At 58.5% G+C, this 25,898-nt stretch overlaps 1 long non-coding RNA gene across 2 annotated transcripts in view; it reads right to left on the bottom strand.

Moving 5' to 3' along the window:
* Nucleotides 1-25,898, bottom strand: part of LOC135273096 (uncharacterized) — a 300,367-nt gene that overhangs the window by 104,766 nt on the left and 169,703 nt on the right. The gene's annotated exons all lie outside the window — the stretch shown is intronic.

The raw sequence follows: 25,898 nt of genomic DNA, 5'->3' as shown, positions 1-25,898 counted from the left end.
GAGGGAGGGGTGGTGGGAGTGCCCTGAAGGGGGATTTTCATGTGGCCTGTGGATGGGACGGGCTGTCAGTATGGTCATTGGCACAGCTCACTCTCACTCATTCATGCAGCAAGGATCTATTGAGTACCCACCCTGGCTGAACACTGCAGAGTGGGAAGAGGCCACATGTCCACTCCCCCAGACTCTGCAGGCCACAGAACAAGGGCCCCCATCCTCAGCTAAGAGGAAGCCTCCCTGACCGCCTCTGACCCTGCCCCCACTAGGGCACTCCCAGCCGTGAGCCCCATCTGAGCCCTGTCCACACCTCCATCAGGTATCCTCGGCACCACCTGACTACCCCTGCGACCCGGAGCAGGGCCAGGCTCACAGCAGGTGTTTGGCCAGTGCGGCTGAGCACAGGAGAGCAGGAATGAAGCATTGGGAATCTGCTCCTGTCATTTCAGCAGACCCTCCTAGGAACCCAGAAGCAGAGTCAGCACCTGTGTTAGGGAGCAGGGAAAAGGGTCAGAATGCTATGTGGTGCGGGAGACATGGGAGACGGCTCCTTAGGGCACCTGGAGGTGCGGGAGACGCCTCCTTAGGGCACCTGGAGACGCGGGAGACACCTCCTTAGAGAACCTGGAGGCACGGGAGACGCCTCCTTAGGGCACCTGGAGACGCGGGAGACTTAGAGCAGCATGTGCAGAGGTCTTGCCCCAGGAGCTGGCGGAAGCCAGGCTGTGGCTGAGGGAGCAGTAGGGGCTGGAGTGAGGAGATGTGACAGCAAGCTGGGAAGGAAGGTCAGGGCCACGTTCCTGCAGGAGTCGTCCTCACATAATCCAGGGATTGTGGGATCCAGTCAGCACTTGTGGGTGTTCAGATCGAAGATGAGAACTCAGAATCTCGCCAGGCGGCTTGGGCATCTCCAGGGATGGGTGCTCGCTCTCCCGAGAGTAGAAAGAGCGCCCCTCCCACCAGCAGCGTGGAGAAAGGCAGCACTCTGTCCATGCTACAATTTGTTCTGCCTCCTGGGGACAGAGGGTCAGGCCATGACCTGGACGCTGTCACCAAGGCGCTCATGGCCCCATGGAGAGCAGGCCTCAGAGCCTGGCAGCTGTGGACGAGGCATGAGATGGTGTAGAAGAGCCAACTGGTACGAGGCCTCGGAATCCAGGTCCTGCTCTTGGGACCTGTGAGCTGGGCAGATGCGTGCCTGTCCACCGGTCAGCACCCAGTGCCTGCTGAGAGAACCCATCCATGGCCACTGCCAGGGAGCCAGGTTGCAGTGGCCCAGTTAGGCCTGTTGGCAGAGGCCCCGTGGTGCTGGGTGAGCAAAGAGGGAGCAACCCTGGGGAGGGCAGCACTGGCCCAGCTGAGGATGCCGGACAGAGGCAGGTGAGTGGGGCAGGAGTGCCAGCCAGGAACTAGCTCTTCTCAGGCTGCAGAGATGTGCACACAGCCAGGCCTGTGGCCCGGCCCCACGCACACACAGCCCCTGGGATGTGGCAGCCACAGGCCGGGAGCTTGGACTCAGTACCTGCAGGCCCGGGCCACGCGTGCTCCTGGTGGGCCGTCACAGCTGCAGCAGCCCCGGTAGCCTCGGTGCCCAGCCCTCCCTTCAGCAGCCTCCCCCGTGTGGGCTCGCACTGGCCCCACCCTCTCTGGGCCTGGACTCAGGGCTCATATGTGATGGGCCAGCACAATGCCCAGACCCCAAGGCACTGGGACCCAAATCCTCCCCAAAGGACCCCGGGTGAGAATGGCCACATCAGCTCTTGCGCCAGAGGCTTCCACACAGAACTTCACAGGGCCCTGCAGATTGGCGTGAGCAGTGGCTCTGGGTAGGTTCCATCACCACCCGAATGACTGAAGGACAGTGAGCATGAAGAGCGACGAGGTGGTGGGAGTGGTGGCCGCTCAGGGACGGGTGATGGCAACGGAGGAGTGGTGGCAGTGATGAAGATGCAGTTACGTGGTGATCCGATGGCAATGGCAGTGCTGATCATGGAGGCAGTAACGGTGACAGCAATGAGGACATCGGTGGTGAAGACGAGAGTGACAGTGGCGGAGACAGGTGACAGTGAGCTTTTGGTGAAGATCAGGGCCCTGCTGGAGACAGAGGGGTGGTGGCGGTGGGGACAGTGTGGGTGGTGCTCACAGTAGTGGGGCTCCCCATGACCTGCAGAGGAGGGAGACACCCCTCGCCATCTGGTAGCAGCTGAGGGCTGGGAGGAGGCCGGAGGAGCCCCACCCCTGACAGATGCACTGAGGGCCGGCAGGAGGCCAGAGGAGCCCCACCCCTGACAGATGCACTGAGGGCCGGGAGGAGGCCGGAGGAGCCCCAACCCTGACAGATGCACTGAGGGCCGGGAGGAGGCCAGAGGAGCCCCACCCCTGACAAATGCACTGAGGGCCTGCAGGAGGCCGGAGGAGCCCCACCCCGGACAGATGCACTGAGGGCCGGCAGGAGGCCGGAGGAGCCCCACCCCTGACAGATGCGTTGAGGGCTGGCAGGAGGTCGGAGGAGCCCCACCCCGGACAGATGCACTGAGGGCTGGGAGGAGGCTGGAGGAGCCCCACCCTGGACAGATGCGGCCCTGCCGCTGCCTCCACAGTTCTCTTCTCACCTCCCCTGCTTCCCTTAATCAGTTTTATTATCTAATTCACAATATCAGTGTTTTAATACTTAAAGTGGATTTGAATTAGCATAACTGGCCCTAAGTGGAAATAAATTAATGTTAGTGCGTATGAAGTTTCTCCAGACAATTAGAACTTGAACTAAATTAAATTAATGTCTCATCTTCCTTATTCTTACTTCAGAGCCTTAGTTTCCAGATGGTGCAGGGTCTCCAGCGGAGAAGAGAGCGGCCTAGGCCGGCGGCGAGCTGGCCTGACACCACCCTGCCCACAGCCTCGCAGAGAGGCTGGGAGGCCAGGAGTCGGAGGGAAAGCTGAGGTTCTGAGGGCCGATGCGCCCGACCACAGGCATGCTGTGGGAGGCTGCTGGGCGGGTGGAACTCGGTGTTCGGGTGGCTGTGGGCTTCTCAGTAGAGGGGCGGCCTCAGGAGCCCCAGCCGGAGGGAGAGTGACCACAGGGGTCGGCCGTGTGAGTCACTGCTGTGGATACTTGAAGGTGAATTTTCAGTGTCTTGGACTGTCTTTGAAAGGGGTCTTCAGGCAGCCACTCTGAGCTGGACCCCGACGTCCATTTCCATTCTCTCCCCAACAACCTCAAAAGGCAAAGATCCTAATCCCCACCCCACACCTAGAGAAACCAGGTCTGAGCCTGAGGTCACCAAGGGGTGAGGGGCCAGCAGGGGCTCCAAGCAAGCTGCAGGGCGGCATGTCCTCTGCCTGGAGCTGGGATGCCACAGAGGGACCTCGGCTCTCCATGGGCAGCGGCCACCCTCTCTTGGTCAGCATCCAGGTCTGTGTCAGCAACTCCACCCAGACTCACCACAGCCCGGCCCAGTGAGGCTGGCAGAGGGGAAAGCTGCGTCCAGAGGCTGTCTGGGAGCTTCGAGCCCCTCCGGGAGTCTGGGTGGACGATCGGGCTGCCGTGTGCTTGGCTCAGCCCTTCGGCCCCTCGAGGATGGCCCAGATGAAGCTGGGAGGCAGCTCACAGCCACACAGGCCAGCCTTGAGCAGAGGGGCTCCAGGAGGGGCGATGTCCACCCAGCCCCTCAGAGGAGCTGCAGACACTCTTCTCAGTCCCCAGGAGCCAGCCTGTCTCTCCCGTTAGTCCTCATCTCCTTAGGATGGCTGTGGGGTCATCTGAGGTCCCTGTGCCCCATGGCCTGATCCCATGCCTCCTCTGTGATTGGCTGCCAATGAACTCAGTGCCAACCTGCCTGCCCCTAACAAACGTATGGGGCCTCAGGACATCTTCCTCTGCTCAGTTCCTCCCCGGCTGGGGGCAGGGTCCCCCAGATGGGCAGCTGGCACGGGGGCATGTCTTTGTTCCAAGGACTGTGTGGGGCATCATGGTGACAGGGGACTCTAAGACTTCCCCTCACTTCCCAGACAGGAAAACAGTTCCCAGAGTGAGCCCCACACTGGGATGCCGGCCAGAGCATGCCAGGCTGGTGCCCGTGCCCGTGGGTGCCATCCCCAGCACTCCACCTTGGATGAGCAAACGGTCCTGGCAACAAAGGCAAATGCCCCCCACCAGCGCCTCAGGGTGCGCGCCACCCTCCACACCTGCAGGCCCTCGCCTCCTCCTACGGCCCTTGTGATGACGCGTCTGTGTGCCCAGGGTTGCTTTTCTCAATGAGGGTCTAGGAGAGAAACGTCGACTGAATGACTTTTGCCAGAAAGGACATAGCTTGATGCCTCCTGGCCCCCAGCCCCCACGCCTCATCCCCCACTCCCAGTCTTGGCTCAGCAAACTGTCCCTTGCTGTGGACTCGCCATGCAGTGCTCCGTCTGTGGCGCTGCAGTGGCTGCCAGGTGGCTCTGGCCCACACCTGGCTTGGGGGAGAGGGGTGAGTGGAGGGGACAAGGGGACAGGTACAACCACCACAGCATCCTCTGCAGCGTCGGCATGCAACAGCGGCCTGGCACTCCCTGAGGGAGACGCCCGCGTCCATTTTCCCTGCCGGCTGCTCTCCCTTGCCCTCCCCTGGGCGTGTGGCTTCCAGCTGGCTTCCCCAACGTCCTGCCTCCCTGTCCCAGTGCCCGAAAGCTGACAGTGCCCACACACCTGTGTCAAACCAATAGCAAGCAGCCTCTGAGCCTGGCCGAGGGTCTGCTCCCCACCCTCTGGGAATTATTCTGGCATTAGCTGACTTGCCTGGTACTGGCTCCTGTATGAGAAGCAGGTGGGAGTGTGGGGAGCCCCGGGCCGCCACTGCAGCGTGGGGAGGTCTCCTTGAGACGCCCAGCCTCTCCCCTGACGGACAGCCTAGTGCCCGTCATCCTCACTTGGAGGGGCAGGGATGTCGGGTAAGCATGGGCCTGAAGAATTGTCACTAGGTCCACACTGAAGACCCAGACACCCAGGCTCTGTCCCCTCTTGCTAGTGGCCTCGGGCCCGTCACTTCCGTGCCCCGAGCCTCAGGGTCTCTTGCGTCAAACATGGTGCCAATGCGGCCCCAGGGCTCAGCTGCACGGAGGACTTGCCTCCATGTGAGTAAAGTTCCTTGAAGCCAGAAGCTTCTCAGCAAATGCCAAGCTCCCCGCTTGCAGTGAGAGAAGGTGGGGTCCATATTTCAATGTCTGCGCTGAAGCAACCAGAAGCCGGCATTGAAGGGCACCGCCCTGGGCCCGACTCCCAGTCGTTGAACAACTGTTGCTCAGGGCCTGTCCTGTGCCAGCTGCACCCAGGGGACAGGGAGATGGCAAGGCCCGGTGCCCACCCTCGGTAGCCCATGGGGCAGGGGCTGGTGGGGGAAGCCCATGTCCACATGAGGAGCCACGGCGCAGGCTTCCAGGATGAGCACCACGCAATGCCCCACGCAGGCAGCCACAGAGGAGAGAGGGGTGAGGAATCCTGCTCAGAGCCCTGGCTGTAGACACCCTGAGAGGTGTCACATGGGTCGGATCTTGAACTATTGGAAAAGCACTCAGCAAAGCGGTGTGGGGGTGGGGGTGAAGGTGGATGAAAAGACGGTGTCCTCACTTCCCATGCCAAGATCTTCCTCAGCAAAGACACTGCTGGGTGAGGTGAAGAAGTCTGACTGGTGGAGGCAAACAGACTTGAGTTCGAATCCCTCTGCACTGCTTACTGCTATGTGGCCTCAGGCATGTCCCACCCCTCTGTGGGCCCCACTTCCCCATACACACACAGTGGTCATAGTGCTGTATGTGAATTGGCATGAACATCTCCACCTCATGGGCTGCCCATGGAGCTCTGGGGAGGGCAAGTGCAGATGGGAGAGTGGGGGGGTCATATTCCGAACCCGAGGAACAATGCCCAGTGAAACTATGGAACACAAGCCAAGGAGCCGGTCACGGCAGCCACTGCCTTCTACAAGGTCCTGTGTTAGCTCAGGAGGTGGGCTCAGAAGCAAGCCCCTCGGGGGAACATAGAACCCACACAGGCCACCTGGAAGCAGGCATGTGCAGGCATCTCAGGAACACCAGCGGCAGGCAGGGAGGAAGTACAGGAAGACTTCTTGGTGGAGGTGCCATTGGTCTGCATGTTACGGGGTGCACTGGCATGAATTGAGGGGAAGGCAGGCTTTCCAGGCAGGATGTCAGTGGGAACAAAGGTGTGGAGGAAAAGGTGCAGGGCCTGCCAGTGGGGTCTGGCACTGCGGTGTGTATCAGCTAGCTGTTGTTGTGTAACAAATTTCCCCACAGCTCAGCAGCTTCAAACAGCAGACACTAATCTCACCATTTCTGCAGTTCAGGAATGCAGGTGCAGCTTTGCTGGGTCATCTGGCTCAGGGCCTCCCCCAAGGCTGTGGCCATCTCGAGTGTTCCCGTGGGCACAGGGTTTGCTTCCTCTGGCTCCTGGCAGGATCTGTTTCTAACAGCTGATGGGCTCTGGGGGCCTTGCGGCCTCGCCGGCATGGACCTCTCATTGGGGAGCCCGACTGGAGGCCAGTTTCCCCAGGGCAAAGGCCATGAGAGGGACAGTGAAGTGAGAGTCGCTGCCTTGCTGTAACCTGGTCTCAGAGGTCACATGGCATCACGTTTCCTGAGTTTTGTTCACTGAGGGCAGGTCGCCAGGACCAGCCTGTGCTCAAAGCAATGGATACCGGGAGGTGGGGACCACGGGGGACTGCCTTAGAGACTGCCCACCATAGCACAGAAAGTGTGGGGCCACAGAAGCAATGGGCACACTTGCCTACGGGGCAGCCAGGGACGAATTACGAGGGCCTCAAGTGCCGGGGCTTGGATGCAGAGCACAGAAGTGCCGCAAGCAGGGAGAAGACATGGCCAGGCACAGGGCTGCAGGACAGAGACGCTCAGGGAGAGTTGGGGTGAGTGAGGCAGGAGGGAACCGCATGGACTGAATTGTGTTCCCCCGGAATTTATACACAGAAGCCCTGATCCCCAACATAACGGGGTCAGCCCAGGTCCATCCTGCAGCCTGGTCCATCTTCATCACCCCAGGGACACACCTGTAGCCTGACTGCCTCCATCACCCCAGGGACACACACCTGCAGCCTGGTCTCTATCACCCCAGGGACACACACCTGCAGCCTGACTGCCTCCATCACCCAGGGACACATACCTGCAGCCTGGTCTCTATCACCCCAGGGACACACACCTGCAGCCTGACTGCCTCCATCACCCCAGGGACACACACCTGCAGCCTGGTCTCTATCACCCCAGGGACACACACCTGCAGCCTGACTGCCTCCATCACCCCAGGGACATACACCTGCAGCCTGGTCTCTATCACCCCAGGGACACACACCTGCAGCCTGGTCTCCATCATCGCAGGGACACACGCATTTGTAGCCTGGTCTGCCTTCCAGAACTCAAACCTGATGGGAATGCATTCAGGCCATGGGGCAGGTTTGGGGCCATTTTGGCGGGGAATACCAGGCTCCTGGCGCATGGTCTAGAACTGGGATGAGCTGCAGGTGTGACTGTTTCATTGCGCGACAGCCTTTTCATGCGGCTCTCACAGATGCAGCACCTGTCCCTACCCAAATCTAAGGCTTCCTAAAGTGAGCACCCTGGCATCTTGGAAGCCTCCCTTTGCATCATCTGGCTGTGTTTGCCGTGAGCCACATGTGTTGAGCCTGCTGGGTGCCAGCTGCATGTGGGACGCAGGTACTTGGCGGACCACACAGCCTCTGGCCTCCAGAGACTTTCAGGGGTTCCAGCTGCAGGGCACTTCGGGAATCCCCGGGGGTGGAGACGGAGGCACAGATAGGGGCTGGCATCTCTGCCCCGGAGGGGGCCTCTGCCACACCTGCCCTCACCGCTCCCCCAAGCGGCTTTGCTTAACAGCTCTTACATATTGGAGTCTCATGCAAGATTTTCTTCCAGAAAAAGACTTGTGCTGCTGTATAAAAAGTTAGAGGAACTGTAAATCTGTGTAGACACATGGGGTAAAATAGATAAGGAGGATAGGATCGCTGGGGCAGCACGGATGAAGGGTGCTGGCCCCGTCACTCCCATGGAAGGGCAGAGGCTGCCGTGGCAGGGGATCCGAGGGGCCCCGTTGGACTCCCCTGCCCTCCATGGCTTGGCACTCGGTAGGTACTCAGAAGCCGTGTACTGGGTAGATAAGTGTTTAAAGAATGACCCTAAAACCACAGAGTAGGTGGAAAGGAATTCCTTTGTCTGGGAAGAGGGAGGGCAAAGAGCATAGTGAGAGAGTCTTCGTGGCAGAGACCACTTCAGTCCCAAGCACGGGGCCCGGGGCCCAGCGTACACCCGCCTCACAGCAGCCTGCTGTGGAACGATGGGATGTTTCCAAGCGACACAGCACACCAAGAGCCCTGGTGTCATGGCACCCAGGACATGCCAAAATGGCAGGGGCCAAACGCCCTGCAGGTTTCTGGTTCTCCAGACCTGCGGTGCCCCTGCTGTAGGCTAAGGAGGGTCTCATCTCGTTCCCGGAGCACCTGAGCTCTCCAAGCATCTTCCTTGCGCTCCCCCAGGTATGTAAGTGCAGGCCCAGCCTATGCATGTGTATTCGTGCACACGTCATGGAATGTCGTGCCAGCATTAGCTTCTAGCTAAAGGCAAAGTTGTTATTGACAGTGCATGCAGGCCATATCTCAATGGATTTTTCCATTATTTGGAAGCATTTTGCCCATTTTTCCTGGGAGCTAGTCAATCGTGATGTTTTGGGTGGCATCTGCTGGCAGAGCTCTGGTGTTGAGATTGAGAGGAGCATCACCCCCCTGCTCCCAGGCTTGGCGGGGGCTCACACCCTCTTCAGCCACGGTCTCTGGAGGTGCGACCGTCAGGCAGGCTGGGTTATGCGGCAGGAACAAGCAGCACCCCAAGCCTCAGGAGTTTCAACAACAAGGCTTAGTTCCCACGCACACTGTGTGCCCACCTAGGGCTGCAGGAGCCTAGGGCGGTCTCTCCTCCCTGGGGTCGCCCAGGAGCCCAGCAGGAAGAGCAGTGAGAGGGAAACTGGGAGCTGCATGCCTGGGAGGGGAGGCACTTAAAGTTCCTCTAAGCAGCCCTGGCGACCTCCAGGGACACGTTCCAGGCCATCGGTCCATTCTGTGAAATATGGCTAGAGAAGCGATGAATAAGTCCACAGCACTGGGCACTCATAAGCTGCAAAAGGCGAAGTACACTGGGAGGGAAGGAGACGGGGTGCTGCTGTCCATCCCTCTGCGCTGCGGACCCCACTCGGGGGTGTCCTGGGGTCCACAGCACACGCCCCACTGACATCAAGCAGGATCGAGGGTCAGGCAGCCCCTGCCACAACGCTATCACTGCAGCTCCGCAGTGCATAGGAAAATCACCCCACGCAGAAACTCTCATCTGCTCCCTGTTCCCTGATGGGCGGTCCTGCACACCCCCATGGCCATGCATCCCACTCGAAGACCACCACTCCCCAGGACGGGGCCACACTCACTGCAGCAGCCGGACAGTGAGTTGGGGACACAACTCCCAGTGAGGCTGCCAGGAGCCCCCGAAGCAACCATTCCCGGGAGGCCATGCCTGATGGCTCCTGCCAGACCCCTGCCCGCTGCCTGGTCAATACCTCTTTATCCAATTAAATGGGAGCCCAGAAACCAGGGCCACAGTGGATGCTGAGCCATCCGAGCAGCCCTGGGGACGTGGGCAGTGGCCTGCAAACAGTGTGATGCTTTCTGCCTGCGCTTTCACAGAGCAGGGCTGCGAGGTCACGGGGCAGCGTGAATAAAGCCTGTCTATAACCAGCCTTTCCTGGGACACAAGGATGGGAGACCTGGTGGGTGTTGGGGACACAGAGCTAGGCTTTGTTACGGCCCAGCTCTTGCTAACAAGCCACAGCCCTGCCCTTGGAGGAGGAGGGCAGCTCCCCAAAGCACCTCTGGCCTGAGCAGCATCCCCAGGATGGATTGCACCTGATTCTGCAGGAGGGGCCCCCATCTCACCTGCCTGGGATCACATCTGGAGTTGGAAATGCACAGAGGGGTGCGTTTCCAATGCTTGTTTCCAGGACCTGAAGAGTTTCTTACAACTCAGGGTCTAGTAACAGAAGAAGTGAATTCATCAGGAACTATTTAACCCATAGTGGAACAGCAAGCATTCAGTCTGATAAAGTCATTGATCATTAGTCTACAGGACTGACTACAAAACAATGAGGAATCTCTTTCCCCCACCTCAAGATTGTTGGAAACCATGATGATGAGCCCTGGAATTGCCGGAAACCATGACAATCCATTTTGAAAACCTGGAGGTCTTCGTACAACGTCCTCCCTCGTACAACGTCCTCTGCCCTCCCTGGAGCCCCCGGAGGACATCCGACACACTCCATGGGCCTTGCAGGCCTGTCTGACCCCAGGGCCTGGAAGCCAGTGTCGTCAGGAGCTGGGCCTCCTATCCAGGCACACTCAAAGCTAAGCCGAGCCTGCCCCACTGGACAGCTTCTCTCTGATGATCCCCTGCTCCTGACTCTGACACCAGCTGTTTCCCAGAAAGGTTGAATCCTCCCATCCTCTGTCCTTGTGCACCTGGCTGGACCATGGTCACAGCGGAGAACTCACAGGTCCTCTGAGCCTCGGAGGGGGAGGAGAGCAGCTGCCATGATGAAAACAGCCCCGGGGGCCAGGGGCCTTTCCTGTCACTCCTCCCTGAACTCTCTGATGTTGGGTCATCTCGGCCTCTCAGCCTGCTGCCTCTAAAAGAGCTATTTGGTTCTTGATTAGACTTTGGGGCCCCAAACTGATTTGATTAAAATATAACATCTTCCCTCCCCCTGCTCCAAGGAAGAAGGCCTGAGATTGCTGGCTCAACCAGACAAACTTCAATCCGTCTCAGATCCTGCAGCATGTGGCTGAGGACAGTGACCTCGGCATGGTGCTTACAAGAGGAAGAGTTCCCATGACCCGAGGATATGGAAAGGAGGCCCAGAGAGCAGCAGCCAGTAGCCCACGGCCACACAGCTCACAGGAGACACATCCGTCCTCTTTGACTGTGCACACCTCACCTTGACCACCGGATCCAGCAGGTGCCTTCTTTCATCTGGGATGCAGAGAGCACACGGGGCAACCGAGGGACAGACGGGGACAGACGTGGGAGCTGAGGTCACCCAGGCCTGTGGTGTCAAGATAGCAAGGCTCTGTTCCAGACAGGAAGCAACACTTGGCCAAGTCAAGTGGCCTAAATTAGTGACCAAACACATTTAGAGTTATTCGATTCCTAGAAGAACATGGAGAAGAGGCTTAGCCAAATCAGACGGAAAATGCATCCATCTGTTCCGCTGCAAAGATGCCGAGGTCTTGTTATGAACTTCTCTGTGGGGCTACGCATGCAGTATGGGCCCAGCCCCCAGCCCCGGCCAAGGAACTACAGACATGGTGAACACAACGCTCATTAAGTGTGGCCACCAAACTCCCAGGTCCCAGCTGAGCTCCCCATTCTCCTTCCAGCCTGCTCTCCCATCTGGTCTGTGGGTCAGGGGAGGGAAAGCCACTTTTCTGAGTTTCCCCCAAGATTCATCAACAAAAATTACAGGAATTTAGATTTTTGAAATTCAGATAAACGATGAATTATTTAGTACAAGTATGTCCCAAATGCTGGATGGGATATACTTATGCTCAAAAAATATTCATTAATTATCTGAAATTCTAACGTGACTGAGCATCCCTCATTTTACCTGGCACCTCTAGAAGGGGCACTAGGCTGATGGTGACTAATTCTAGGCCACTCACAGGATGGCTATGCTCCCCACAGCCCTGCCCATGGGGCAAGCTGTCCCTTCTACCAGGGGTCCCCAGCCCCGAGGCCACAGGCCTGGAGCTGTCGGTGGCCTGTTAGGAACCCGGCCGCACAGCAGGGGGAGAGCGATGGGAGGGCAAGCATTCCTGCCCAAGCGCCGCACCCCGTCAGATCAGCCGCATTCGACTCTCACGGGAGCTGAGCCCTGCTATGTGTGCGAGGGATGTAGGTTGCGTGCTCCTTATGAGCCTCCAATGCCTGATAATATAACATGCAACAGTTTCATCCTGAAACCATCCTCCACCCCGTCCGTGGAAAAATCACCTTCCATGAAACTGGTCCCTGGTGCCAAAAAGGTTAGGGCCGCCGCGCTGGGCTCCTTGCGCCCGGCTGCTGAGTAGGCTGGGCTGCCTCATGCTCAGCCAGAGACAGCTTACTCACAGCTCAGCCTCTCTCTCTCCTCCATCACCAGGCACATACCAGGTGCTCAGTTACTACCTGTTGGGTTGAGCAGATCTCACAGCTCAGCCTCTCCCTCTCCTCCATCACCAGGCACATACCAGGTGCTCAGTTACTACCTGTTGGGTTGAGCAGATCTCACAGCTCAGCCTCTCCCTCTCCTCCATCACCAGGCACATACCAGGTGCTCAGTTACTACCTGTTGGGTTGAGCAGATGAAGAGTCAGATGCCAGAACCCAGCTGCGGTGAGGCTGAGAGCTGGCTGGGAGCAGGGACGCCGTCCGGAACCCCGGGCACAGCCAGCCTCTCGGTTCCTCAGTTAGCCTGTGGTCCTGGGTGCGGGCACTGGCGCTGCTCACCGTGGTGATGCCTGACCTCTCCCTGCTCACCGTTCCCCACCAACACGCAGCAGGAGGAGCTTGTGGGGAAGGAGTGAGGCCAGCACATCAGGGGCCAGGCTCTGCACCCCAGACACCAGCTCTGTCCCCTCTACCTCTCTCCATCCTCCCCCACAAGTGTCCCCAGAGCCTCCAAAAGCTGCAGCCCTCCGGCCCTCCCCTGGCCCCTGCTGGAGTGATAAGTGAGGCTGGGCCTCTCCAGCCCAGACAGGGCCACAGGTTGGCTACAGAGTGGAGAGACCCATGGTGGGGCTGACCCAAGACTGGGAGGGTGGCAGCAATGCCATGGCCCCGGGCAGTAGCTGAAGGTGCCCGGGTACGGGACCCACAGGGCTGAGCCACAGCTCTCAGCCTGGCCAGCACTGAGCAAGTGCAGGCTGGGGGGCTCCAGCCGGGGACAGCAAGGATGGGGTGTTGGGGATGACACCCAGCAGTTCTCACAGGCCCCCCACTCTCTCCTCACCGCTCTCCAGCAGGGTGAGCCCCCCAGAGGCGGCTGACAGTGCCTCTCCCTGCTCAGCCTTCCACGACACCCCTACACTGGTGGGATGCCTTCCCTGTGACAGCAAAGCCCCCCCTCTTCCTGGGCTGCGGGGCCGCCCACCAAGAAGGCTAAAGTCCCTGCCCAGGAGCGCAAATCACTCAGAGCCTGGAGTTATCTCTCCAACAACCCCATTTGCTCTGCTTTTAATAAGATGTCAGGCCTCCCACTGCCAGGGAGAAAATCTCATGTTCTGAGCAGCAGGGATCCGGCAGCCCTGGTCTATTTTGTGGCTGAGTTGAATCCAACCTGAAAAGGAAGCAGCGACGATGGGGGCTGAGGAGTGGACTTCGGGGTTAGGAGGAGTCCCTGGAATTTAGGAACCAGGTCAGGCATAGGCAAGTCACAGTTCCTGGGCTCAAAACAACCAATTCACAAACTTTGCTCTTGAAGTTGGTGTGAAGACGGCATCCCTTGCTGGGGCCTCTGGATTAAGAGGACGGGGTCTCGGAAGGCAGCGAGCAGCCAGCATGTGACATCAGGAGCTTGAGGGGCCCTACTGTGTGCTAGCGTGATAGGGATGTGGGAAGAGAGACAGGTGCCATTGGGACCCCTGCCTGTCCCCAGAGCCAACCGCCCCTGAGAGCACAAGGAGACGGGGAAGCGTCTGTTGGATTCAGCCCCAGGCTCCCACCTTGGCCCCTCCGCAGAGCTGAGCTTCCTGCCACAGGAGCTGGACTCGGAGTGAGGCCGGTGATGGCAGCCACTGGTTGGTGCACGCTGTGGTGCCTTAGGCTAGGAAAGGCCTCTGCCAATGTTCTGGTGCCACGTCCTCGTGGGTCTAGACAGCAAGTGATTTTTCTGCTGCCGCACGCTCGGCCTCTCTGGGCCACCCGCTGACGAGCACCTCGGTCCCTGCAGGGCACCATGGATGGAAATCCAACTTCCGGAGCCCCCGCCCTGAAGTCCTAAAGGCCCCAAGCTCAGCACATCCAAACCCAAACCCAGTGTCCTCACCCACACGGGTCCTGCACAGGTTTTCCATTCTGTGTAACAGATGGCCCTACACTTCGTGTCTTAAAACAAATCCCTTTTCAGCTCAGGTCTTTCTCGCCATGTGGGTTCAGCTGGGCTCTCTGCTTAGGGTCCCACAGGCCAAAATCAAGGTGTGGTGGGGCTGGACTCCAACCTGGAGGCTCCGGGGAGGAATCTCCGCCCAGGCTCAGGCACTGGCAGAATCCGGGCCCTTGTTGCAGGGCTGACGTCTGTTTCCTTGCTGGCGTCTGCAGAGGCTGCTCTCTGCCCTAGGGCCCCCCACTCCTCCTTGGGTGACCCTCCGCCAGCCAGGCAGCCACACACACTGCCTCCTCCTCCAGTTCCAACCTGTCCTCCCCGCCTGCTGCCTGCCAGAGAACATTCTCCAAGTAGGGGATCACCGATGACATTGGGCCCCGGGACAGTTCAGGCTCTGGCCCCATCCCAAAGTCAGCTGTGCCTAGAGAGCCCAACGCGGCGAGGTGGGCATGTGTGCACAGGGCACCACATGCCCCACAGAGCCAGACACGAGACCAAGCCGCATGCCAACCATGAGGTCAGCTGCGTAGGTTCAACCTGTGGAAGAAGGAACAAAAGGTGAGTGGTGAAGAAGCTTGCCAAGGCCACACGGCCAGGCGGCAGGGCCAGATTTGGAGACGCTGTTTAATGTAAGTCTCAGGGACAGTATGTCTAATGTATGTCTCAGGGACAGTGGCGTGACTTGGCACCGCGTTGAGGCATCAAATGAATGATATCTGGGGAGAGGAAGGCAGGCCCTAGGGACAGGTCCTGTGGGCACCAGGACAGTCTCGGCACATCTCAACGTCGGGTCTCTGTGCTCGCCTGGCCCACCTCTTCTGTTCAGAGGCAGAACCTGGCCCAGTGTAGGAGCAGAGGGTGGAGGCGGGCACTGCCAGGATCCTGGGCTGAGAGGGGCGGGGCCAGGTGTCCAGGACCCGCAGGGGGCTCTGTTCACACAGTGACCCTGAGCAGCATCACAAAACTCTTTCATATTTGAAAATTACAGTTGTCATGAGTTAATCATTTGTGTTATTGAGTGAATTCAAGATAGACTAATCCTTGCTCTGAAGACTGGCAAAGCTGCACAGAGACTGGCCGGCGTCCACTTGGCATCTCTGTTGCTCCTTGCAGGATGATGCAGTTCCGGCTTAGACCCCTCTCAGAGCCTGGCCTGGCCTCCAGCCCCTCACACTGGACTCAGAGCCACTGGCAACCTGGGGACCTGTGGCCGCCCATCGGGAGCCACCAAGGATCCTGGTCATCACAGTCATGCCTTGAAAACACCTACCCTGGCCCTTGGCTAGAAGAAAAGGAGCTGGTAGGGGAAGGCAGGGACATTTTAAATAAAAACAAAAGAGTTGACATAATTTACAACTCCGGAACAACTAACTTCTCACTGGCATCTGCTCAGAAAATGTAGTCCCAGCTGCTGAGGCTAATGACATTATCAGCGCTTGAGAGCTGGAGAAACAGACCTGCTGATGGGGGCAGCAGGGCAGGGCCCCCGGCCATCACTCCTGGGCATCGGATTCTATAGGTGCCTAAGAAATGCTTCGGTGACTGACGGACCCCATGCTGTGGCAGGTTGGTACAAGCCGATGCCCAAGGGCCCTTTCCATCCCTCACTCCGGCCTCCTCCGGGGCAGCCCCACCTGGGGAAGGAAGCTGGAGCTCCACAGCCTCTATTAACTCCACCACCACCTCCCCGCAACCCCCCAGCACAGCCTGGCTTGCCCCCAGCCCCCACCCCTGCTGCATCATCCCAGCAGGCAGCAGCCCATGGAACCTGCCGGGAGACGCCTGGCACCAGGTGCTCTGGCTTCAGAGCTCACATTTCTGCCACTTTGGAGCTGCTGAACCTCAGAAATGCAGATCACTCTCCCTGCTCCACCTGTGTTCGCCCGGACAATGGAGAGGTACCTGCCACCAGAATTTCCAGAGGGTCAGATGGGGAAATGCAGGAAAAATCCTAGCATCCCACCTGCTCAGAGGACGCACTCAGTACACCACGGCCATTATCATCCTCACTTCCCCACGCCTGCAGCGGGAGCTCCTGGCAGTGCAGATGGATCAGAGGACACCAGCCCTGGTCCCTGCTCCTCATGCAGCTCCCACAGCCCTGGCCACCTAGCTGTCCCTGCCCTACGGCTCCAGTTCCTGCAGCCCCTGGACATGGGGTGCGGCCCTTGTGTCCCCAGATGCCCAGGGGACAAATTCCCCTCAGCCCCTCTCATCCAGCCAACCCAGGAGCCCACCCTCAGGCAGGGCTCACGACCCTGGGTGCCAGCAGTGCCTCCAAGAGCTGAAGACCAGCCCTTGGTCATGTGGAAGCCACTTTGCACCAACATGAGGCAGGGACTGAGCCCAACGGAGGTCTCTGGGGACATGGAACAACAGCCACACAGCTGACAGCAACAAAGTGCCTCCTCTCCTACGACATGCACTTGGGCCACATCTCCTGCAGGCTGGACCCCAAAGGCCTGGTGTCTGAGCCCGTGGAGGCTGCCATAACAGAGTGTCAAAGCCAGGCGGCCTGCCTGGGATTGGGGGCAGATAAGGAGCCTGGACAACAACGGGAAAGGAAGCAAGCTTCTCAACAAGAGAAATGTATTTTGCACAGTTCTGGAGCTGGAAATCTTAGATCAAGGTGCCAGCAGACTTCGCATCTGGTGAGGACTGCCTCCTGGTCCAGAGACGACCGCCTTTCTGCTGTGGCCTCACGTGGTGGACGGGGCGAGACACCTCTCCGGAGTCTCGCTGAGGAAGGGCGCTGATCCATCATGAGATTCCACCCTCAGGACCTTGTCACCCCCACAGGCCCCACCTGGGGGTCAGGATTTCCCTATGGAAATATCGGAGGAACACAGACATTCGGCCCTTAGTGCCCGACCACCGCCACAGGCCAGGGAGGAGCACAGCAGAGGCAGGAGCTGCAGGTGGGACGCCACCAGGGCCTCTGTCTCATTCCCACCACGCCTTGCCCCCAGCAGCAGCCAATACTGCCGGCAGGGCAGGGCTGTGAGTGGGACTCGAGGGAAGCCCAGCCTCAGAGAGCCCAGCCACTGCCCCGAGACAGGACTGCATCCTGTACTGAATTTCCCTTTTCTAGGCTGTGTTCCCAAAGACTGGGGACTTCGTAAAGTTTTCCTACAGTCCCAGGGGCCTGCTGGGCTGAAGCAGGGGCTGCCCAGTGAGAGGGAGGAGGGAGGTAGGAACCAGCACCTGGCACTGGGCCTGGATGGCCTCGGGCCCTGGGCCCTGAGGCTGAGGGCAGCAGCTTAGCCCGAGGTCTGCACAGGCGACTCCGAGTTTGATCCGTGGCGCCGCTGTCTCCCGCCCCGTCTAGCAGTGGAGAAGAGAAAATAATCCATAGCAGAACTGTAAAGCAGCGATGAGCAGTCGTCCAGCGGCGTTTTTTTTTAGCCCGAAAGGCTGGATGGGGGAGGGGACTGCAGAGTGGAGGGCATATAAGACGTCTGAGCCAGCCCAGGAAGCCAGCGCCGGAACACTTTGTTTTAAAGGTGCGTTTATGAAGAGCCATGTCCATTTCCACTTAAATCCCGAGCCTGGGATATCTCCGCCTAGGATTCTATTTTAAAACATCAAAAGCACTATTTCAGCACAGAAATCAATAAAATACACCCAAAAAATGGAAAAGGCGCCTACTGGGCAAAACATCTTCCTGCCTCTTAGTAAACGCTATTTTTCGAAGCATCATAGCTGCAGCTTTAAACTTAATTCTGGGATCTGCAGTCGGTCTGTTTAGATATTTTTATAGCCAGGCGGCACCTGCTGTCTTGTCCCAGACTACACACTCAAGGTGGGCAAACTGAAGCTGGCAGGACCTGGCAGCTGCAGCCTAAGCCCCTGCAGGAACCGGGTCTCAGCACCCAGGGCCACTGCTCACAGCTCCAGGCCCTCCGATGTGGGTGCACCGTGGTCTCCAAGTCCCCCAGGAAGACACGCACAGCTTACGAAATCAGCAAACAGAATCCTCACTCACCCCCAACTGGGCACAACTAAACCGCAGAGAGAAGAAACCTTGCACAGCTCCTGTGCCTCTGAAGCTGCAGGTGGGAAAGGGAGAAAAGCGACAGAGGGGGAGTCAGGGAGGCCCCAGGAGCGGCCCTGAGTACGCTGGCACCCCGGCTCCCCCAGCAATTCAGGATGAACGCGTAACCTCCTCCTTCCTCCCTCTCTTGGGCTGACAGTCACCACACCTTATCAACCTTCTCTTTTCTCCTCTGTCTTCCCTAAGGGCCGAGGGGCTTCACAAAGGTGTCCCTGCCCCTACCTGGAAATGGAAGCAGAGATGAAGCCTGGACACCCTCAGGAAAGGACGGAAGCCTGCCGTGCGGATTCCACGGGTGACTCAGCAAAGAGCAGAGACCTGGAGGATGAGACCCCAGCCCACGGCCTGGCCCTGCAACCACCTGTCCGGGGACTCAGGCAATTGCCTCCCCCTCTCTGAGCTAAAGTCTCGTAGGGCTAAAATGTCTCCTTGGCAGAAACCAAGGTTGGAGCAAACCAGCTCACGAGCCCCTCCTTGTTTTTGGATCTAGTTGTGCGCTGGGAGGCTGGAGACCAGGGTGGGCGCCAGGCAGACCCCTGCAACCCTGCCAGCCTTTCTGAGCCTCAGCTCCCCACTGACCCCCATCATCGTGGAGTACCAGGAGGCAGAGGAACCGGACCCCGGCCTAGAAGCCCCTCGTATCTGCAGCTCACCAGCACTGGGACACGAGGGGGCCTGGGCCCACTTGACCCTCTTCAAGACAAGCATCAGCTCCCATGCAGAAACACACACAACCCTAGGTGCCCTTCCAGAAGCTTCTGAGGCCTTTGCTGAGGTCACCGCCTGCCCTGATGCCCACAGCCTCCCAGCAGGAGGTGAATCAATATTGAAATTAAGAAGCATCCGGAAAATTATCAGCTGTGTCTTTGCCTCTGCCCACTCCACCCCCAGCCCCATCACCCTGTGGGGCCCGTAGGGAAGAGGAGGGTTGGGCAGGAGGAACCGGGACAGGAGCTGGTGCTCAGCCAGGGAGGAACCGGAATGAGCCTCCAGCCTCCACTGCTGCTGGGAAAGAGGTGGAAAGCGGCCTGGATCCAGATCCCGGCGTCCGGTGCTCGGAAGCTACAATCTCAGACGCCTGCCCACCTTGAGGCAGTGGCAGAGCAGGCGGCTGGCATTACAGTTATCGTGACAAAGGGCAGTGAAAAGCCCTGTGTACTGAGAGAAATGTCACTGCTGTGATCAGCTCCGGGTAAGCCCGGCCTCCATGGACCCACTTATAGAGGATGACTCCATGGCTTAGGGACACGGCCGCCCACCCACAGGGTGAGGAAAGGGTGGAGAAGGATCTGAACATTTGCAAGCCTGCCGCCCCTGCTCCCAGCCCTGAGGCACCCCGGTCACGCCCCTTCTGCTCCCCTCTAGGGCACCCCTCACCCCACTTGCTCAAAGGTCCCAAGTGAGGGAGGCCTCTCCTGCCCACCTCCTAGAAACCGCCCCTGCCTCCCTGCGCCGCTGGGCTCCGGCTTTCCCCAGGCCTTTCTGGCCACCCGACTCAGGCTTGTTACTTCTCTAACCCCATGAGGATGTAATTCTGGAGGGCAGGGCTGGCATCAGTATCCTTCAAACCCACACTGGCCACAACCACCAGGCACTTAGGGCTCTCCGAGTGCAGGGGGCAGGGCAGCCCCGGGGCAAGCCTGTGGAAGCTCTGGCTGCCCCCAGGTCCCCACTCCCTCCCTCCCTCGAGCCTCGGATGCCGGCCTGGGCTCTCCTGCCACCTGGCCGCCCAAAGCTCTTCACCACTTCACTCAGGTGCCCCATGGAGCACACAGACAAGGGCCCAGCGCCTCTGCCCTGTCCTCGCTCCAGACCCTCTGGTGGCCTTTCTGGGTGGGTCTGAGGTCCCCTGCCCACCTGCCTGTGCACAGCACTGCCAACTCATCCCTGCCATGGGGGCACCTGCCATGGGGCACCAGCTGTGGTCAGGCTGGGGCAGCAAGGTCCAAGCAACCCCCAGCCTGGCCTCTGGGCTCATTCCTGCCTCCCGTGGAGATGGAGGCCATTCAGGAAAGACCCTGCCTTCCCCAGGAAGGACAGCCAGGGCCTGCCTAGACCCCCACAAGATTGTCACCCCAGCAGGACACCCCGAGCCCTCCCCAAGCAGGGGACACCCCCAAACTGCCATGCACAGGGCCGTGAGGTCAGGGCACTGTCTGCGTGTCCCCGAGGGCCTTAGACAGGGAGGCCAGTGGCTCTCGGGGAAGGGGTTGCCTTCCGGAGGGCAAAGTGGAGTCCCCAGTGTTAATGACAGCCGTGGCCCTTGGGCTCTGTGCATTGCCGCATGCCTTCAGCTTCTTCAGAATGAGATGCGGATCCAGCAACATAAGGATAAAATAAAAAGCTAACACGGCGAGCGGTCGCTCTCACCAGCCCTCACCGCACCCTTACAGGAAGACAGCATTAGGCACCCTTGTTTAATGGGGCCGCTGTGGTTTTGAGATCAAGGGTTGTGCCGTGGTCACAGTGAGCTGGGATTTGGACACTGGGTTTTCTCTTCTCCAGCCACCTCTGGCCTCGTTCACCGAGACCCAGCCCACGCTGTCTCTGAGCCTCTCCTGGGACTCATCCCATTCCTCTTGGGGCCCAGCAGAGGCTGCTCCTTCCAGATCCTTGACCCATCCTGGGGTCTCTGCCCAGCTTTGAGGGAGCCCAGACCCCTTGAGTCTCTGCCCCACTCACCCCCATGGACAGGAAAAGGTGGCTGGATGCAGGTATGTCTCCCCTGGAAGGAGGGCTGAAGGGTGGCCCTGAAAAAAAGATACGGCAAAACCCTAACCCCGGAGCCTGTGAGAAACCTCATTTGGAAAAGGGGTCTTTGCAGATGTGATTAATTTCAGGAACTGGAGATGAGGAAATCGTTGTGGATTGTCCAAGTGGGTCCAAGATCCAAAGACCAGCATCCTCACCTGCAGCAGAGACACAGCGAGACTGTGGCCACCTCCTCTAAGCATCCCAGCACCCTGTGTGAGCGTCTTTCTGGGGAGAAGAAAACTGAGGCTCAGAGAGGCCAGCATACTTGCCCAAGGACACCCAGCACTTAAGGGAGGGAACCAAGCCAGGCCCGGGTAGCCACAGAGTCCCCTCTCTTTTCATAATACCTGCTTCCTCTCCAAAAACCCAAACCCAGGTATTGATAGCAGCTGGTTCCTCCTGGCCTGAGTGGGACTTTCACAGAGACCGCTGTGCCCAACTCCCCTGGAGAAGGCGCCTCAGACCCACCAAAGATGAAAGAAAGCTGTGAAGGCCCTGGACCTGGGAGGGTCAACCCAGCCCCCAGCCTGAGGGGATGTGAGCTTGGAACCCCAGAGATTCTGCTCATCCTAGCTGCCTGACCTGGGGAAAACCCCCACCCTCTCCGTTTGAAGAAAGAGGTCAGAACCATCCAGCCACGTCACCAGCTCACACTGACAAGCTGTTATTTGTAAATTTTCAGAGCCACAAAGAAAAGTTAGTACTGGGACAAAGGATGTCTCAACAAAGCAATTTTGACTTCCTGCAGAAACGGGACCCCCGTTAGCCATCTTGCCACGAGAGTACAACAAACAAAGGAAAGCAGACACATTCATCCCTTACGCATTTGGGGTCGGCCTCACTGCTGTGTCTGATGCCCATTGGTGGGAGCCAGACCTCACAATCTAAACTAAAACCTGATTGGCTAACAACTTACAACTTTTCTAAACAGGTAAAAGCAATGGAGAACAAAAAGGAATTCCAAATAAGGAAGGGGCACAGGCTGCGAGCTGGGACCTGCCTGTGAGCACGTCCGGCACAGGTATCTTGGTTAAGGTACAAGGACGTAGAATGTACTATGTGCCCATGAGCATGTCTCACAGCTACACAGGATAGGGCTTCACAAAGAGCTACTAGCGAAAAGCAAGACGACCTTGAAGAAGGTGTTTAAGAACAAACTACAATTTCTAACACATGATTTTTTAAAACAAGAAAGGAAACTTTGAAGAGGAACTTTTTTACTTCCCACACACGCCTTTATTGGGGACCTGCTGTGTGCTGGGCTTGGCGGGGGAAACCACGCACATTCCTACAGCCTCTGCAGAGGCGGCCAAGGATCCTCCCCATCATCTCTTGTGTGTCTTTTCCTTCTCCAGAGAACTCATGTTGAGAGCCTGCACTATGCCAGGCATTATGCCAGGACTGGGACCTCCAGGGGCACTGTAGCCTTGAAGACTCGGCGTTTTATTCACTGAGAACGGTGAGAATGGGAGAACCAAAGGCACAGTGGGACCAAGAGAGGGATCGATCTGTTTCCCAGGGGGTGGGGGCTGGAGGGGTGAGAAGGCAGAGATGATGCCTCCACTTCACACCTGGGAGCTGGCAGCCTCTGATGCCCCAGTTGCACCTTGCGGGTGTAAAGCGGCAGAGCTTAGGTTCTCGTCCATCTCACTGTGGCCTTGTCCCTTGTTCCCTAAGGCTCCAAACCCACCCACTGGGGCTGAGACTCCAGCGATGAGACGCTATGCCATGGACGATTCTTTCAGGAGCTAACAGTCACCCTGAGGCTGCAGATGCCCTCCAGCAAGCCACCATTCAGAATGGGGGTGAGTAACCAGACTGCCTCTGAAATTCCCTTGGTGGGACCATTGTGGCCTCCCCACACAACCTGTCCACCAACCAGCCCAGCAGGGCAGGAGCTCCCAAGCTGCCCTCTGGCTGCCCCCCGCCCTTCACAGGACCCTCGAGGCAGGGAGATCTACAAGGCAACACCAGGGCCATGTTCCCACATCGCCTCCACCATTAACGCCCTGGAGTTGCCCCTCACTCCTCCTGGGTGTTAAGGAGCAATCCTAACACAGCGTAACACACACGGGAAAGGCACCATGTTCCCAAGCACCTCCCTCACTCAGGCTCCCACCCCCGCTCCCGCCCCCGCTCAGGCTCTCCCCCCGCCCCCGCTCCCACTCCCGCCCCCGCTCAGGCTCTCCCCCCGCCCCCGCTCCCACTCCCGCCCCCGCTCCCACTCCCGCCCCCGCTCAGGCTCTCCCCCCCACCTAGGCTCTCCCCCTGCCTCACGCTCCCGCCCCCCCTCACGCTCCCGCCCCCGCTCACGCTCTCCCCTCGCTCACGCTCCTGCCTCCGCTCACGCTCTCCCCGTCGCTCACGCTCCTGCTCCGGCTCTCACTCCTGTGCTCTGTCATTCTCTCTCCCCTCCTCCCTCCTCCTCCTCTCTCTCCTCCCTCCCTCATCCCCCTTTCCCTCCTCCCTACCTTCAGCATAAGTGCCAACATGAGCTAGGTATCAAAATACCCCATGAAGAAGCTAAGTGTGTATATATAGATAATGTTATGTAATATCTGCACACATACATACAGTAACATTGTATGACATCTTAGGGACAAGCAAGAAGTAATTACAAGTTGTTTGTCTGCACAGGTTATTTCTGTGTTGCTGGTGGAAGTGACCCAAGGCAAGTTAGCCCCAGAGTGGGGCTTAGCCAGCAAGGGTTCTTGGCTTCACCCAGGAAAGAATTCAAGGGCCAGCCAGTAGAAGGGAGGCGTTTTATCGAGGCAGCAGGTCAGGTTGCAGCTCCGTGTCAGCTCCTGCAAAGCAGGGCTCCCCAAAGGCAGAGAGCAGCAGCTCAGGGCAGCTCAGTGGTCACATTTATGCCCACTTTTAATCGCATGCAGATTAGAGGACAGTGTTTGCAGAAATGTCTAGGAAAAGGGTGAGAACTTTGGGTCGTCGAATCATTGCCTTGGAAAGGGGCGGTCACGCCCAGGCGTTGCCATGGCAATGGTAAACCGACAGGCACACTGGTGGGTGTGTCTCATGGAAGGCGGCTTCTGCCCCCTCCCTGTTTTAGCTAGTCCTCAGTTTGGTCCTGCCTCTCGGGTGGAGTCCCGTCTCCTACTTCAGAAGGAGGGTAGGGAAAGCCAGAGAAAGACTGTGTTTGTATCCACACAGGCCCGAATAATTCAAGCAGCAGCCCTTTTTTCAGAAGGACACTCCGCGCATGTGTGCTCTGAAGAATTAAAGTTCTCGTCTCCACCAAGTCATTAAATGAAAACACGTTCCTCTGTAAAAACAACAGCCAACCAGCTAGCATGTATGTGCGTGCTGGGCTCCAGGCATGCATGAGCTGGTCTCATACTCACAGCCTACCAGGGCAAGGCCATCACAACCCCACGCTGTAGCCAAGGAAACAGACACAGAGGCCAGGTCACCCAAGGCAACCCGCAGCCAGGTCCCAGCTCTGGGCTCCACCTCGGGAGGGAGGGGCAAAGGGCAAGCAATGGGACCAGGGGTCTCAGAGCCAGGGGTCACTGCTGCAGGGGTCTCTGGGCCAGGGGTCACTGCTGCAGGGGTCTCTGGGCCAGGGGTCAGTGCTGCAGGGGTCTCGGGGCCAGGGGTCAGTGCTGCAGGGTTCTCTGGGCCAGGGGTCACTGCTGCAGGGGTCTCGGGGCCAGGGGTCACTGCTGCAGGGGTCTCGGGGCCAGGGGTCACTGCTGCAGGGGTCTCGGGGCCAGGGGTCACTGCTGCAGGGGTCTCGGGGCCAGGGGTCACTGCTGCAGGGGTCTCGGGGCCAGGGGTCACTGCTGCGGGGGTCTCGGGGCCAGTGATCTGAGGTCCAGCTGTGTTATTATTCTCTGCCTTTCTATAGCAGTGAACTTCCAGTAGCAGTGAAGGGTAGATGGTTGAGGAATAGGAGGTCCAGAGAGGGTGTGCAAGCTGCCCAGAGCCACACAGCCCAGAAGCAGTAGAGCAGGCCTGCTCACACCTGCATGTAGAGGGTGCCCAGCTGCAGCCAGGACCAGGACCAGGACCAAGCCTCCACCACCGGCAGACGCCAGGTCAGGCTGCCCTCTTCCCTCAGGCCAGCCAGCCTCCCCTGCCTTTTCCCCACCTGTGCCCCAGAGCCCCAGCACAGCGACTTCCTCCAGCTTAGCTTGAGATTTCTCATCTCGCCCTTGGGCTCCACTGGCAGCCACCCTCACAGGCCCGCCCCTGTAGCCAACCCCCGGAATAATAACAATGGCGTCCCCTGCTCAGCCAGGTATGCCTTCCCTGGCTTTGTTTATTTGATATTGCTGTCCGTCCCCTGGCAGCCAACACCCTCGTCGGGCTCTGCTGCACTCACAGGGAAGCTGCAGCTGGTGGAGAACAAGATAAGATGTGTAAGGCCTGATGTGCTGTGACCTTTTCTTTTTTCTCCGAAAACCACTTGCTTAAGAAAAATCTCAGCCATCATAAATCACCATCACTCAGGAGCATGTGGGCCCACGCTGGAGGCTCGGGGGCATTTATCACGGTTTCGGGGATGTGACAGGCTGCTCACTCTCAAGGATACAAATTGCAGCCCCTGCCCCTCTGCCACCACTCCTTCAACAGAGAAAAGTTCCTCAACTGGGATCCCCTTCCCCCTCCAGTCTCTAGGTGACACCTCCTATTTCAAAGCAACCTCAGGCATCACCTCCTCTAGGAAGCCCTCCCTGACCGCCTCCCTAAGGCTGAGTTTGTTCACAAGAGAAATCAGTGCTGCTGACAAGGTCAGGGCCAGACTGCCTAATGATGATGTTCATTTCTCCAGGATCTGAGTGTCCACAAAGGGATTTTCTCCCCTGGACCAGGGAGTCAGCATCCCATCGCCTGCCAATCCAATACAGCCCACTGTCTGTCTGTATAAATAAAGCTTTATTG

The sequence above is a fragment of the Aotus nancymaae genome, unplaced genomic scaffold (genome assembly GCF_030222135.1).
Source record: "Aotus nancymaae isolate 86718 unplaced genomic scaffold, 86718_ANA_hifiasm-v0.15.2.pri h1tg000260l, whole genome shotgun sequence".
Taxonomy (NCBI): domain Eukaryota; kingdom Metazoa; phylum Chordata; class Mammalia; order Primates; family Aotidae; genus Aotus; species Aotus nancymaae.
Note: the sequence above shows the minus strand (reverse complement) of the source record. Positions and strands in the feature narration are given on the sequence as shown.